This window comes from Crocuta crocuta, unplaced genomic scaffold, assembly GCF_008692635.1.
Source record: "Crocuta crocuta isolate KB4526 unplaced genomic scaffold, BGI_CrCroc_1.0 scaffold862, whole genome shotgun sequence".
NCBI classification, from domain to species: Eukaryota; Metazoa; Chordata; class Mammalia; order Carnivora; family Hyaenidae; genus Crocuta; species Crocuta crocuta.
The window spans coordinates 624,943-642,204 of NW_027529584.1; positions in this window are offsets into that span (position 1 = coordinate 624,943).

A 17,262-nucleotide genomic window follows, 5' to 3' on the forward strand; every position below is an offset into this window, starting at 1 on the left:
TGCGATGGAGAGTGGAGAAGCGGCTCTCACCCCCACGTACTGGAGCCTGTGGGTGACAAGTCACTTGGGACACCGCGTCTGCCGCACTGGGCGCGTGCGGGGGCACCCACACCATTCCTGCCTCCAAAAGAACGTGCAAAGCCCTTCACCTTGCATCCCGTAGGGACCCTTAAATAAACAGCTCCCTAGGAGGTGGCCTGGCGGGTCTCTCTCCTCTTAGACGCCCTCTAGGTCAGGATCTTCTTAGGTTCCTCTGAGACCCCCAGGGTCACCTATAACCGGGGCAGTTGGATGGCTGAGGCCGGAGAAGAGGTCAGAGGAGCGGGCCTTCCTTCTCCTCCTTTCTTTCCGAGGCGAGCAGTGGGGAGGCGTGCGGGGTGCATGGCGGCGGCCCCTTGGTCTCGCTGCCCTGCGCTGGACATTGGAGAAGCCGGATGCATTCCTGCAAAGGGAGGCGCTGCGGGTTTGCCGGTTATCTCCTATCTCCAGGAAGCGCTGGCGAAGGAGAGGCTCCTGCCCACCCTCCTCCCCCTTGGGAAGCTTTTTGTGAGCAGTGGCAGGAGTGGGACACTTCCTCTGAGAAGGCTCTTTAGAACAGTGTCTTTTATTTAAAACAAGGGGTACTATTTCACATCTGTAAGAAACTTGGGGAATCTCACAGATCCACTTAGCCATCCATCCGTGCACCTACCCATCCACCAACCTATCCATCCGTCCGTCCGTCCATCCATCCATCCACCTACCCATCATGCATCCATCCACCCATCCATCCATACAGTCATCCACACAACCACCCACCATTGATCCATCCATCCATCCACACCCACCATCCATCCATCCACCCATCCATCCATCCATCCATCCACCTACCTATCCATCCATCCATCCATCCATCCATCCATCCATCCATCCATCCACCTACCTATCCATCCATCCATCTATCCATCCATCCATCCATCCATCCACCCATCCATCCATCCATCCATCCACCTACCCATCCACCAACCTATCCATCCATCCATCCATCCATCCATCCATCCATCCATCCATCCATACATCCACCCACCTATCCATCCATCCACCTACCCATCCATCCATCCATCCATCCATCCATCCATCCATCCATCCATCCACCCACCTACCCATCCATCCATCTATCCATCCATCCATCCATCCATCCATCCATCCATCCATCCATCCACCTACCCATCCTCCACCTACCCACCATCCATCCATCCAGTAAACACCCAAAAGACTGAGGCTGAGGCTTGCCCAAGACCCCATAACTAATAGGCAGATTTGTGCAGCGGGCCCCGAATCACCATTCCCGGCTCTCGCTGTGGGGTGTTGGAGGAGGCTGCAGGGAGGGAGATAGTGGAAAAGATACCTTCAACTGTGTCATTATTTCCCAAGTTAAAAAACAAACAAAAAAAGGAACTCTGTTTCAAAGACTGCCGGTCTTTTTTATGATTTTGTTTTTGTTTTTGTGTGTTTAGTGACTTCTTTTAAAACCTTTCAGTTAAGAAAACATCAGCGGGCATCACTTGGCTTCTCCAGAATTTTCCTTGCCAAGGCCCTTCATTGGTACTATTTTCTCTCTTTCCCTTTTTGTTTCTCGCCCTCAGAAACTATGGACGCAAGGGAGAGCGCCAAACGCCAGGAGTGGGCGTGAGCTATTTGAGAAAGCGCGTCCTAATTGATCTTTTATGTGCCGTTTTAATTCAGCCGTGTTCAGACCCATTATTTTAGCTATAACCACTTCAGATGGCTTTCTTCCCTCGTTTTTATAAAAATGTCTGCGCAAGTGCCCCGCTCTGCCCAGCGGAGACAGAAACCAACAAATAGACGTTATTACAGAAAAACGAGCACTCTGAGAAATGAGCAACTGCAAGATAACTCTGTAACTAATAAATGAAAAGGGCCTTTTGATGGCTCCAGCTGAAAAGATATTTTATTTTATTTTTTTCCTGTGTGTGGGATTTGAGATGCGTGACTATGAGGAGCAGCGGGGTCCCCTGCTGCTTGGCCCCGGCTGGTAACCGGCCCCCCTCTGGCAAATGTTATGGAGAATTGGGAGGAATTTTATGGCTGTCTTTCCCCTCAGCTCTTTTTTCTTTTGTCTTCTTTGAAGAATGACTTTAGACATTTTATTTACATATTTAACCACGGATGAAAGAGGCAAAAGAAAGCATTTGGGGCTGTCGTGGGAATAGTGATATGTTTAAATTAATGGAAATCTTATTAGGCCTCTAAAATTTTGAGCAAAGGTTTTTAATGAAACTTTATAATTAAACATGATTTCAAATAACATGCAGGGACGAGTAATACTATTTCTTTTTTTTCTTTACCCCAACCACCTAAAAAAACATACCGGAGAGCTACTCTTACACGCCGGCTACCTTCGAGTTCTTGCAAAAATGTTCACCCAGAAAAAGTAGAAGGTTTATGAAAGGGACCATTTCTGCAGTCAGGCAGTGTTTTGAACGATACCTAAATGTTTTTGGATGGAAGGGAATTGAAAGAGAGGCGGGGACATTCCATTCTAGCAAAGGCCAAAGTATAAAATACTTTGACACGGATATTGCTAAAAATCAAAGTTGCATCTCTTCTTCTTATGTTACAGTCAGTGGAACTTATAAAGCACTGTGCTCTGCTCTCTGAAATGAGATTAGAGAAAACCCACATAATCTCTTTAAGATAAAAGTACTGACGCTTTCAGCAAGAGAAAGAAATTAAAGCATAGCCTTTGCACGGTACAGGCTAATTGCTGGAGTAAAGTTGTAGAGCGTCAGCCGGGCTCGTGAAAATAAAGAGGGTGGTGTTGGGGAAGTTGCAGATAAGCCGCGGCTGGGGCTGTCTCGTTCCCCGCTCTCGCGTGGGTCATTCCCTCCCGGCACACTCGGGTTCGGCCGATCCCCGGAAACGAGGACTGTGCTGTTTCACCTTCCAGTGTCATCACTATGTGCGTTTCAGCAGAGCTTTTCCCGGAAGAAGACGTGGTCTACCTGCTGATCACTGCCTGACGTGCAGAGAGGTCTCTGCTTCAGGAAGGCGCTGCTTCCCTGACCTCGGCCTGCGGTACATTTCTGCAGAAACTTAGTACCAGATTAAAACAGGAAAAAAAAAAAAAAAGCAATCAGGGAAAACTGTTTTCTAACCCACCAGGCACGCTGTCGCCCTGGCCCCCCATTTTTCTTCAAGGAAAAAGACCTTTCCTCGTCTGAGGCGGTTTTTCCAAGGGAAAAACGCACCGCCTCTGCCCCCACAACCAGTGCGGCCAATTCAAGAGGCACAAAAGTTTGAATTGCGCCTAAAACCGCTCCGAGTCGGCTGCCGGTCGGGGTGCGGAGGGGAGAGCTCCCCCAAAGCACACGCACGGCGTGCAGCGGATGACTGGGCACGGACTGGGTTACCCTGACACAATTTGGGCAGCTATTTTAAGGCCACTTCTCCTGAAATGTGGTTTGAAATATTACCAAAGGTTCCGCGGGGTGCATTAGTGTGAATTGCAAATCAGAGCATGCTTCTAATCTCCCTTTCAAGGGCCGGCTTTGGATCCCCGGCATCTACGGGGCTCCCCACTGTTTCTGGCACAGGAGGGACCATTCAAGGAGGCAGCTTCTGTCCGCTATTCCCACACTCCAAAAAACAACACCGCAGACAGACACCCTCCAACTAAATTAGATTAAACTCCTTGTTCTCCACAGCACATTAGCCTTTTCACTGCCCACGGTTGATTATTCAGAGCTTCCTAATTTAAAGGTACAGTATTTCTTTTTCAGCACAACGGCAACAGCCACGAACATACTGGGGAAAAGGGACAAAGCCAGCCTTCGTGTAAGTGCTCCCAAATTACAAGGACATTATCTCTTTAAAATATCGGAAAGGCTTACACATGCCTGCTCTAAAACACAAGCAAATTGACCCTTAACCTGTGACAGAACGGGCCCCAAAAGAACTTAAACCTATTCTTCTAGATGGGACTGCCTTTCTCTTTTTTCTTTCTTTCTTTCTTTTTTTTTTCCTTTATTTGGAAGAATTATACGAAAAAAGGAATCGCAGGATTCCAGAAAAACAGAACAAAGGAGATTCTAGAATGTGCGTGCACGCGCGTTTTATTTTGTCCTGCGTCTTTCTCCCGTGCAGCCTGAAGGACGGTCTGTTGGAAATGAATGCGCGCAAGGAGTTCAAACTTCATTTTCTGACCTGATTGCTTTGCTTCCCCCCCTCCGCGCCACCCCCCCCAACCCCTCCACCTCTTGCCTTGTCTGTTGGAGATGTACTGATTTAATTACCCACGTTCCCATCTGTTTGCTTTCTGATTCACCCCCAATCCCAGGGCGCTTTCACCGCCTGTCCCGGGGAGCCGGGCCACCACATGGAAAGAGGTCACCACCTCCCCGCCCCCCCAGGGCCGCTGTCCCTGCACAGGTGACAGAGGGAGATTAGACAGGGAAGCCATCCCTTGAGGGACAGAGTGAGCACACCCCCGAGCCTGGCCCTGCCTCAAAAAGGATCAAGAATGAACCACACTCCCACCCGGGACATTGGTTGGCTGAGTCTGAAACCACGTGGCCAAACGCACGGGCAGCCCGGGGCCGCCGTGCCCAGCCCTGTGGGCTCTGGGTCCGAACCCCCTCCACCCACGTCTCCCACGTGACCCAGAGGGCGGTCCTTCTGGTCTCGTGCCTCAGTTTTCTCAGCTGGAAAATGGGCTTCTCAGGGCTCCGGCCTCCCAGGGCACAGGGCGGACGATGTCACGACGCCCGGGAGCAAGCATTCGGTTCCTGGCACGGGGCTCCGGGGTTACCGGAAGGAGGGAGCAGAATGGAGAGACGCCCGGGGCGTGACACTTGTGAGCGAGGGTCCGGGGAAAGCACAGTGTTAGGACGAGGTGACGTTCGTGCAAGGCAGTCATGAAAATGCTAGAAAGAGCGGAAGCCGAGGGGCATCTGAGGAGCGCCCGGCGCGGGCTGAACCTCTCCTGTGGGGTGACTCTCCTGGTCCGGGGAGATGCCGGTCACAGAGATGAGGAACGGGAGCCTCCGGGCGGCCAGGAACCCGGCCCAGGCCTCAGGGCTGCCGAGCGGCTGGGCCAGGATTCAACAGTGGGCGGCGGCGGCGGGCTCCCCACTCTGCGGCAGGCTCGGGGTGAGCCCGGGCTGTTCTGGTGTCACCTCGGCAGCCGGGAGAAAGACAAAGGCCCGGAGAGTGGCCTCTTCCTGTTCCTCTGGACTGAGACGCGTCTGCCCCTGTCTCACCTTCCTGACAAGTGTTTGCTTATCACGTTCTTGTTCGCATGTTTTCTTGCATTTGAAGGGACTCTTTAGGGTCACGAGCGAGGAAAATGTGCAGGACACACTGTGTGGAAGGTACGAACATGTACTGGCTTTATTCTTGTCCTGGGCTGTGTGCCTTCAGGCAAGTTGCTTAACCTCTCTGAGCTTTGCCATAAAATGAGGATAATATCAGGTCCTCCTCTGTGAGGCCTGGGGTAGGATCAAGGGAGAAAACTCAGCAAGCACCGAGCAGTGCGCTGGCTCTGAAGCACCAGCCGTGATGCTGAGGTCAGTCCACGTCGCTCCCATCTTTAACGCGTCTTCGCCCGCCAGATGGCAGAGGGTTTACTAAGAGCATGGGTTGCAAGTCTTTCTGTGCGTAGAGCCGCCGCACTCGCCGCTTCCCTCGTCTTCCTCGAACGGAACCAGGAACGGGCAGCGGGCGAGCTGGACGGCTCTCTGCCCAGTTGGGGGCTTCCTGCAGCAGCAACCGCGTCCTGGGAGCGGACCCAGACCCCTGCAGCCTTGCAGGCAGAGGTCAAGGTTTGGCCTCGTATTTCACTGCAGGAAAGAAAGTCACATTCAAGTTGTCCGTCTGCGCCCCTCGTTGTAAACGGCGGCTCAGAGGAGGGAGCAGATTTTTCTCCAGGGTCCAGAAGAGGGTGGGGCAGAGGGTGTTGCTGTCCCTGCCTGCATGTCACTGTTTGCCATAAAGTAAGACTTGAGAAGCTCCGGTGGCTGACGCCACTGACCGCGGGGAGGGACACTCTCCCTCCTTTGATGACTCGCTCTCTGTCTCTCTCCGTTTCCTTCCCTCCCTCCTTCTCCCTAATAGGGACATATGATGTATAAAATCGAATCACATAAATACTCCAGTTTTGAAGCTGCATTTCTGAGCTCGATCCTCTGTGCGTCCCCAGGGCGGAACCCTGTGTGCCCAGCGCACGTTTCCTCCGTGATGGGACAGACGACGTTTTCCCGCGCCGCCGTCCTGCTCGGCAGGCTGTGCTCTCTCGGTGGCCGGGAGCCACGGTGTGCTGCCCACCCGCTGCTGCGCTGAGGGCGGCACGTAAGGCTGAATTGGCCCCAAGGTCTTAGCCGAATGAGGGGCCTCACCCTTCCCCCGGCCCTCGGGCGGCGGGAGAGCCACCCACCCGCCGACTCCAGCTAATTGAACAGGTTCCTTGTAGGAAACCCCATCCGAGTTCTTTCATCCTCCACAACCTCATCGCACTGTCCCCAGAGGGAAAGTGGAGTAACTGAAGTGTGGGGAGGGGGGGTGACTAATTTTTCTTTTTTTTTTGAGAAAGACAGAGCACGAGCAGGGGAGGGGCAGAGACAGGGAGAGGGAGAGAGAGAGAATCCCAAGCAGGCTCCATGCCGTCAGCGCAGAGCCCAACGCGGGGCTCCATCCCACGGCCCTGAGGTCATGAACTGAGCTGAAATCAAGAGTCAGGCACCCAACCCCCTGAGCCACCTGGGTGCCCCGGGGTCGAGAAACTTGAACAAACCTTGCCAGCAGCCTGAGGTCCACAGACCCCGCTGCCCACCCCTCGGCCCCCTCCTCCCATCCCCAGGGGCTGCCAGAGCGGGGAGGGGGGTGGAAAGGGAAGGGTGGGTGGTGTAGACTCTGCAGGGGGGAAGCTGGCAGGGCCAGGCTGTGCGCATGGACGCGCCTCGTGACTCGTGACCCAGACGCGACAATGTGGGGAGTGACCGCAGGAGCCTCTGGGGCGAGGGGGGTGACGCTGACAGAGGGGGCCAGGGACTCTTCTGCGACAACACGGTGACAGGGGGCAGCCATCCCTGTGGCTGTGCCGTCGGCTGCGTGTCGCTGGCCCGGGCGACCGTCACAGCACCAGGCGTCCCAGGAAGGAGTGTGCACAGGTGACAGACAGCTGGGCTCAGGAAGTCGCCGCCCTCAGCCGTAGGGTCACCCTGGGCGGGATGGGAGGGCCACCCATCTGAGGTCCCGCCCGACATTCCCAGCCTGCCCTGCGGACTTCGGCCCCCATCGTCGTGAAAGCCAGGTCCTTGCAGTGAATCCCTTTATCTATTTACAGGTTTGCTACTGTACCTTCTCTTTCGTGCCAGATCCGCAGCTGATACAGTGGCCACGAGGCCCTGGGGCCAGAAGGGCGGGGTTCCTGGTCGCAGGAGGTGTGAGTGGGGCAATCAGGGCCCCAGGTGTGCAGCCTCGGGACCTCAGGGGACAGCCCCTCCCCCACCCCTCCCCCCCGCATCCCAGCACCGGCCTCTGCAGAGGCGGGGGCCCCCTCCTCCAGGCTGTGCACAGACCCCCAAACCCGGTCCCCCTAACTGTGTGCCCTCGGGGGGACCCCTTTCCCCAGCGCCAGCGGCTACGCTGTGGACGGCCTCGGATGTCTTACTAAGTCGAGCACCTGCCCCTTATCCGTCAGAGGAGAGCTGTGGCCCCGAAAGGCCATTGAAAAGACCGAAGGGACATGATGCCTGGAAACAGCTCCTGGCACCGTCCACGGTGGTGTCTGTCAGAAGACTGCGTTTGCCATTCCCGGCATTCGTTGGGAGTCTGGTTCATAAGTGACCACCCCGGCTACAAATGGCTCAGACTGAAGGCGGTTCCTCTGTCTGGGCTAGAAAGGATGAAGCTTGGGGCCGAGGCCGTGCCTAGAGCAGACCAGCTAGGACGTAGTCCTGGGGCCCCGGGGAGGGGGTCCCGGCCTGCCAGGGAGGGGGAGAGAGGGTGGGGACACGCGTCCTCAGGGTCCGCTTTGGCTTCCGTCCCCCAGCGGCTGGTCAGGGCAGGAGACTCGGGGTGACAGCGTGTTGATGGCGGCAATGCACTTCCCTCGGGGACGCGCCCAGAAACCAGCATCCGGTCACCGCACGGCTAGGCGGTGAGCTGCTCGCTGGGGTCCAGTGGCTGCTGGAGGGGTGGGGTAGGCACCGGGGGGGCACACAGGCAGCCCCTTCCCCACAGACGTCCGCCCGCTGGGATCCCACCGGGCAAGATGCTCGCTTCTTCGTACTTTGGCGGCTGGAACTCTTCTTATCCGCTGGCCCAGGGAGCCGGACGAGCCGCGCACTTAACGGCTTCAGGTCTCATAGAGGAAAACGCATCACTGACAAATGCTTTTGGTGTGGTTTGTGAAGCTACGAGGTCACGCTGCCGAGCGAAGTGTAGGTGCTTGGATAACCGTGCGAGTCACACTCCATAGACAGCGCATTTCAGAGCCCGATCCTAGCTTAGCGAGGACGTGGGGAGTATTTTCTCCTCCTCCTCCTGGTAAGGCCGCCTGTGCTGTCTGACACGAACAGTTACCGTAAAACACACGGGCGCACAAACCGTTGGCGGAGAGATAGACAGAGGGACCCCGGGACCCACAGACACCCCCCTGCTTCCTTAGCAGGAAGGACTGACCTTCCCCACCCCCGACGGATGTACTTTGTGCCAATTCCTTCCTGTCTCGCTCATAGAGGGTAAGACAGGCTCCATTCACAACGGTTTGGTCCACATGTGTTGACTGGCTCCTATGAACGTGGCCCTGGGGCCCACGCCGAGGGGCTGGGAAGAGGGCATTTTGGGGGAGTGAACGGCCAGTGGGTGCCTTTACCTGAAGTTGTACTGTGTGAACTTGGCCCAGGTGGGGACAGATCAACTATTAACAGAGTCTCGGTACAGCAACACTTGAAGGAATGTCACGCACACCCCAGTTGTAGAATTTAGGAAACAGGATCAGATACTTTTAACCCTGGCAAAGTTAATAGCACACTTTGCTCCTCCATTGTCGCAGGGCCGAGAGAGCCAGAAATTCTGGGAAATCGCTTTATCACACGTACAGGGAAGGAAATCCTTTGCATTAAACGCCTCTGCCCTATATGCTGGGAGAATGTTTAAACACTCAGTCCTCTCATTTACATATAAACTATTTCACTACAGGTGGCGGCCACGTCCTGGGGTCTGCCCTGGCCTGCTTTTGTAAATAAAGTTTTATTATTTTATTATGTTTTTATGTTTATTAATGAGACAGAGAGAAACAGAGCATGAGTATGGGCAGGCAGAGTGTGGGAAGGAAACAGGGAGACACAGAATCCCAAGCAGCTCCAGGCTCCGAGCTGTCAGCACAGAGCCCGACGCGGGGCTTGAACCCACAAACTGTGAGATCCTGACCTGAGCCGAAGCCGGACGCTTAACCGACTGAACCCCCAGGCGCCCCAGTAAAGTTTTATTAGAACACAGCCACGCCAATTGCGTTTTGCAGACGCTGCTCAGCAGGACCGGGGCAGGCTGGGTGCTGGCCTGTTATGTGTAGCGTATTTGTGATCGGGAGCTTCGTCCAAAGTCTTTGCTGACTCTCGAACGGGGACTCCATCCCGGCACAGGAAGGCGGACTCAGCCTCAGACAAGGAAGAAAAGCCCCTGCTCCCCAGGGGACAGATACTGTGGTGGGGACATGTGATAGACAGAGGGGATATGGAGGTACTCAGAGCCTTCTGTGTGCCGTGAGGATGGGAAACGAGGGAAATCGGATGGAGACGGGATGGTCACTTCCCGCCCTGACGGGGGGCTCAGCAGCGGCCTCACGTGTGCTTGGAGGCCCAGGCAAACGTCTGGGCACTGGGCTCAGAATTCACCTTCACACAGTTCTTTGTTGATGCGGTTTCTCAGTGAGCACGTGACACATTCCGGCTGGCAGTCATGAGCTCGGATCTTACTAACTCACGGTCCCTGTCACCGTTCAGGAGTTCACAAGTGGCCTAATATTACAGTGGGACCAGATCTCCAGCTTCGGATCCCGGCCCTGCCACTGAAGTGCTCTGTGGCCTTGGGCAAGTTGCCTGACCTCTCTGAGTCTGGGTTTCCTTCACAGCAAAATGGGGATGATCCTAGTAGGACTCAGTGGGCCGTGGCAAGATGTGAGGGCTAAGGGCAGTGCCTGATACAAAGGGCACCCGACCCCGTACACGGCCTGTGGGCCACTCAGCCCTCACAGCCCGCACGGGGCGACACCGCCCAGCGTGTGCTCTGACAGCCCTGATGAGGCGTCGTGGGGCGAAGGCGTGTGGGAGTCAGGACCGTGTGGCACGTGCTCTAGCGGAGCGGCTGGAAGTATGACGACGGGCTGATTCGTTTTGCTTTGAGGGGCGGGAGAGGGTCTCAGGGGTGGGATTCCCAGAAGAAGCACCATTTAAAGGGTCTTCAGAAGGTGGGCAGGAGCTCCCCCGACTGAGCAAGGAGGAAGGGCAAACGAGGGAAGGGGAGAGTTCACACCAAGGTGTAGCGTCTTGAAGCGTCACAGCAGCGTGGGGGGCTTAATGGAGACCCAGGGACGTGTGTGTGTGTGACAGGTCAGATGTGGCTTCCTCGTGGGGAGGGACGGGCTAGACACAGCTGGGCGTGTCGCAGGTACCGACTCCAGCAGTTTTGGCTCCTATCCCATTAAGAACCTCTACCTTGGGGCGCCTGGGGGGCTCGGTCAGTTGAGCGTCCGACTTTGGCTCAGGTCATGATCTCATGGTTCGTGGGTTCAAACCCTGAGTCGGGCTCTGTGCTGACAGCGCAGAGCCTGCTTAGGATTCTCTCTTTCTCTCTCTCTCTGCCCCTTCCCTGCTCACGTGCTCTGTCTCTCTCTCTTAAAATAAATAAATAAACCTTAAAAAATTGTTTTAAATAAGCTCGATGTTGATCACTCTGAAATGACCTATTTTGGAGATGGGGTCACTAAAGTGTGTCATCACACCCAGTTGCACCTCTGTGTCCCTTTGCTTTTTACAAGCGGTAACTGGGACACTCAGCGCACATACGTGGCACGCGTTCTCTTTCTACTGGACTGTGCCGACCTGGATGAATGGCCACCTTCGTTTCTTACGAGCCGAATCCCCGCCCCCTCGGCCCCTAGTGTCATTGGCCTGTCCTGTGCTTTCAAGATGTTTGGATCGATTAGGGAACTTCAACCATCGCAGCAGTTTCCCCAAAAAAAAAAAAAAAGGAGCTTCGGTTTCACAAGAAATCCTGAGTGGCCCCCGGCCCCCCGTGGCCCAGTTCTCTGCGGACTCTCTGCTGTGGTCACTGTCGTGGGGCCGTGTCTGGGCCGTGTCTGTCTGACCCAGATCCTGCGCTCGGGGAGGATGTCCCACCCCCTCCATCTGGGATGACCCTGCTGCTGGGTTAGACTGTGAGCCGAGATCACTTGGGCCACAGCCCGTCACACGACTGAGACCGGGAGGGTCCCTGCCTCGGTTTCCCTGCGTGTGAAGTGAGCATAATTACACTGTTTGGGGAGCCCCGCGGCGAGACTGGCTTCAGTCCCGTGCACAGGGCTCTCACTGGGGTTTCGTCTTTGGTTCTCACGCCAAGCTACGGGAAGGGGAGTCACCGGGCTGCCGGCACAGGCGGGGGCTCCGCGCGGCGGCCTCAGGCCAGACCGAACCTCTGCGTGCAGGAGACGTGGGCCGGTCGGATTCCTCCCGCGCTCGGACCCGATTCCATCTGGAGGCTGACGTGGGACACTCCCGCCTGAGCGCAAACTTGGGCTGAAGGCAGAAGGCGCGCTCTCTGCGGGATAGCCTGCTGTCCGGGCCACGAAGCCGACCGTTGAGGGGGCGGGGGGGGAGGGGCTGGGCTGCAGGGGGCCCGGCAAGGAGGGGCCCGCCGGGGAAGGGGGACGGGGTGCCACAGACGGAGGGCAAGCGTGGCGGTCCTGCCTCGCTGCTGGCCCTGAGGACCCATGGGCAGCACTTGCTCTGCTGGTCCCCGGGCTGGGACGAAGGCCAGAAGGAGAAGCCAGGACCCCATCAGAGCCACTTCTAAACAGCGTACTCAGTCAGGCCATCCTGGGACCCCCGTGGAGGACGCCCTGCGTGACTTCAGTGAGACTCGCAGCCGAGCGCCCAGCCCCGCCCTCCCTCCGGAGCCATCCTTGGCTCCCTGTCCCCTCCCCAGCTTTCCTCCCTACTTCTGTTGTCGCTGCCATGTGGGTCACGCCGCTGAGGGTGGGCTGATCCGCTGTGTTCTGTTTGACCTCTGGGGACACTGCCTCTTTGCAGACAAGAACTCTCTCCCTTGGGTTTTTGGGGGCTTTTGTTTCTTGTGTGTCCAGCATTTCTCCGTGGTGCCTGGGCGGACTTCACAGGCAGCCCCCTGAAGTTCCGGGGCGTCCGACAGAAGTGACCCCTCCCAGAAATCCCTTCTACAGCATTGCCTTAAAAATAAAAGCCAACCGACAATTTATGGTTACAGAATTAATACCTGGCCATACATAACACGTAGAAAACATGACATGTGAGCAAAGATCCAAGTAAAGACCGCCAGGAATTCCCCACCCAGGGACCCCACGCTCTTGCTCCTCGATGCATAGCCTTCCCGCCTGGTTTTACCCGGAGGCTGTGCCCACAGGAACGCACGATTCTGTGCGTGGAAACTTGCTGTAGAGGCCTTCCCTTAACCTGCCCTGGTTTTCACTTAATAAGACATCATGAGAATCTTCCCCAGTTGTGGAATGTTCTGGAAAGAAATCATTGTGATGGCTACAGTCACATCCCAGTGCTTCAAAAGCTTTGAACGAGTCCCCTCATTATAGGACACTTAGACATTTCTAGTATTTTATTCTCAGTGTAAATTTTTATCAGCAGTATCCCATTTCTAACATTTTAGAAGAGTGCCCTTGCTTGGGTTTCGCTCTTCCTAAAACGCCTTGGGGTCTGGGCTCCCAGCCGTGCAGCACGAGGCTGACTTTGGCTGTGGCCTGTGGCCTGTGGCTGACGCAGCCCTGGTTCGGGGCCCCGGCTCAGACGGCAAGCCGGCCGCCCGTCCGGTTTTCGGGCTGGGCTGCGAATGTGGGAAGGGGGAGGGCCACCCACCCGTGCCTGGACGGACAGGTTTCCAGAGGTGAGATGGGCGGGTGAGGGGGGTTGGGACGGTGGCCCACAGACACCCAGCAAAGTCCTGCCCAGAGAGGAAGCAGAACCAGAAGCCCCAACCCCCCGCTCCCCCCGCCGCCGGGGTCTGCACCCCTGAGGCCTCGCCTGTGACGCACACCCCCACGTCCCTTGACAGTTTGAAGCCACGTCTGTGCCCTGTTCCTTGCAGCCCGTGGCCTGCTCTTCAGCCCCTCATCCGCAGGGCACTTTTGGAGACGGCTCCGCGTGCTGTGGGCCAAACCCCCGCCACTCCTCCTGGCCTTTCCATCTTGACCCGACGCTCTGCGGTTTTCAATCTCTGACTCAGAGGGCAGAACAGTTCTGTGCTCAGCCACTTTGTGCTTTTTCATCTATCTGTTTTTAATTGTTTAATGTTTATTTATTTTTGAGAGAGACAGAGTGTGAGCAGGGGAGGGCCAGAGAGAGAGGGAGACAGAATCCGAAGCAGCTCCAGGCTTGAGCTGTTGGCACAGAACCCGATGTGGGGCTCGAACCCACAGACCTCGAGATCATGACCTGAGCCAAAGTCGGACACTTAACTGATGGAGCCGCCCGGGCGCCCCCGTGCTTTTTCCTTCAAATCTACCACCTGGAAAGTGCACCTACAATATTTGGGATGAAAATTTGTCTCCTAAGATGCTTTCTATCTTTTGCAAAGACAGAAGTGTTTCATGTCTGGAGTTTACCATGAACACAACCGGAAACGATGCGACGGCGCTTTGGGGCCGTTGGGGGTCAGCAGAGAAGCCAGGGCACCGTGCCGGCCTGCAGCACTCCCGCGTGCCTACATTTTCAAGGACCCTCTTGAAAGGGTTATGTGACAGTGTTCTGCTTGGAAACCCCACCCCCTGCCCACAGCCGTAGCTGGCAGCCGGGCCGGGTCGGGGGGCGGCGCTCAGGGCAGGGGCCCGCTCACCCCCTCACGTGGAGGGACTTCTCAGGAAGGAAGACAGAGCTCTGGACAACAGGGTGTGATTGACGGGGGACGGCGTGCCTTCCTGCGTCCCACTCGGCGTTGGGGCCACCCCGGTGCCCGGCGCCCTGGCTCAGGTCAGCGGCAGCTGAGGAGACTGACGAGACCCCTGTGCCGCACTCTGTCTGTCCCACCCACCGCTGGCTCTGTGAGCTTGGGGAGGGGGGTGACCTCTCCGAGCCTCTAATTAACTGCTCATCTGGAAGCACAGCGGGCGGTGGTGAGTTTTACGTGATGACTTGGTGACCCTGCCCAGTGGTTTCGTCGAACCCTGACTCGGTGCTGCTGTGAAGGCACGTTGTAGAAGCTACCAGCATCTGCCATCAGTTGACTTTGAGTGAAGGAACTTATCCTCCATAATGTGGGTGGCCCTTTTCCGGTGAGTTGAGGCCTTAAGAGCAAACATGGCCGTTTCCTGAAGAAGAAATGCTGCCTGAAGACGGTGACATACAAATCCTGCCTCGGTCATTTCATACCAGCTGTCCCCGCAATGGCGTGCGCCCGTTCTTCACAGTGAATCTCTTTATAACTCCTCTATCCATTTATCCATCCCTCCACCCTCCATCCACCCCTCCATCTACCCCTCCATCCCTCCATCCATCCCTCCATCCCTCCATCCATCCCTCCATCCCTCCATCCATCCCTCCATCCCTCCATCCATCCCTCCATCCCTCCATCCATCCCTCCATCCCTCCATCCATCCCTCCATCCCTCCATCCATCCCTCCATCCCTCCATCCATCCCTCCATCCCTCCATCCATCCCTCCATCCCTCCATCCATCCCTCCATCCCTCCATCCATCCCTCCATCCCTCCATCCATCCCTCCATCCCTCCATCCATCCCTCCATCCCTCCATCCATCCCTCCATCCCTCCATCCATCCCTCCATCCCTCCATCCATCCCTCCATCCCTCCATCCATCCCTCCATCCCTCCATCCATCCCTCCATCCCTCCATCCATCCCTCCATCCCTCCATCCATCCCTCCATCCCTCCATCCATCCCTCCATCCCTCCATCCATCCCTCCATCCCTCCATCCATCCCTCCATCCCTCCATCCATCCCTCCATCCCTCCATCCATCCCTCCATCCCTCCATCCATCCCTCCATCCCTCCATCCATCCCTCCATCCCTCCATCCATCCCTCCATCCCTCCATCCATCCCTCCATCCCTCCATCCATCCCTCCATCCCTCCATCCATCCCTCCATCCCTCCATCCATCCCTCCATCCCTCCATCCATCCCTCCATCCCTCCATCCATCCCTCCATCCCTCCATCCATCCCTCCATCCCTCCATCCATCCCTCCATCCCTCCATCCATCCCTCCATCCCTCCATCCATCCCTCCATCCCTCCATCCATCCCTCCATCCCTCCATCCATCCCTCCATCCCTCCATCCATCCCTCCATCCCTCCATCCATCCCTCCATCCCTCCATCCATCCCTCCATCCCTCCATCCATCCCTCCATCCCTCCATCCATCCCTCCATCCCTCCATCCATCCCTCCATCCCTCCATCCATCCCTCCATCCCTCCATCCATCCCTCCATCCCTCCATCCATCCCTCCATCCCTCCATCCATCCCTCCATCCCTCCATCCATCCCTCCATCCCTCCATCCATCCCTCCATCCCTCCATCCATCCCTCCATCCCTCCATCCATCCCTCCATCCCTCCATCCATCCCTCCATCCCTCCATCCATCCCTCCATCCCTCCATCCATCCCTCCATCCCTCCATCCATCCCTCCATCCCTCCATCCATCCCTCCATCCCTCCATCCATCCCTCCATCCCTCCATCCATCCCTCCATCCCTCCATCCATCCCTCCATCCATCCACCCCTCCATCCACCCCTCCAACCATCCATCCCTCCATCCATCCACCCCTCCATCCACCCCTCCACCCCTCCATCCACCCCTCCAGCCCTCCCTCCCTCCCTTCCTCCCTCCATCTCCTGTTGATTCTGTCTGTGGAGGAGCCTGGCCGATGCACCCAGCACTGTGTGCAGGCACAACGGGACTTTGGTAAATGACAGTGATTGATAAGACTGGGCTAGGCCAAGTTCATTCCCAAGTATGGTGACTCAGGCACATCTGGCGCTTGCTGCATGTGGAACACTCACTTCCCAATCACCTCTGCCTGGGGCCATACTTTCCCAAGCCGTGTCCTGGCTCAACACACCAGCGGGACCCACTGCAACTCGCTGCACCTTCAAGGGACGCCTTCCAGGTGAGAAAAGACTACACGTTTGGCAGTTTAAGACAGACAGTTGGACAGACACTAAGCTTGACACAAACCTCAGAACACCACAGTCAGAACCATTTTCTGGGAGTGTTTGGACATGAGTATTGGGGGAGCTTGGGTAAGGAGTCCACCGAGCGAGGTCCCTGTCTGTTGGGATGTTCCTGCCGCGGGGACACCATAGAGATAACATGAGGCCTGGTTCCCTGCCTCTGCTGATCACCTTGGATTCTGAAGTGCTGGCAGCAGCGGCGGGATTCCGGAAGACGCCGCAGGAGCCCGTGCTAGTGCTTTCTGCTCTTGGTGTGGCGCCGTCAGCACTAGGCGAGCCCTGGGTGTTGTCCCTGCCGTGACCTCTGGCGCCTCCCAAGCCAGATGCACCCAACGGGACTTTCTCATCTGCTCGGCAAAGACCCCGAAGTCAAGTGGCCTTTCCCACTGCGGTCCACACCCCCGCCCCGCACAGGGGCGCCCCTGCCCTGGCCTGCACACACCCTCACCCAGGCAGCTGCCCGCGCCTGATCCGAGCGAGCTTGCTTACTACCTGCGCTTCGCACAGTAACTGCCAGAGCCCCTGGGGCGTCTGAATCACCCGCAGAGTCACCTTCCCCCTCTCGACTTTCCTGAAATGCCCCAAGACTGGCGATGGGCCCTTGCAGGCTGACGCCCCCCACTTCCTGTGTCCCCGAGACAGGCCAGGCCAGTGAACTCACCGCGTTGCTTTGAGGATGAAATGCACCTTTGGGAAAGCCAGGTCTGCCTGTCTGTCTGGTTGATCTGTCATCGTCCCGTGAGTCAGGCGCAGGGAGGTCGGCCCAGCCGCGGTGACCCGGCAGGCAGGCGGGGGGCGCGGCCGGCGGCCGGGGGTG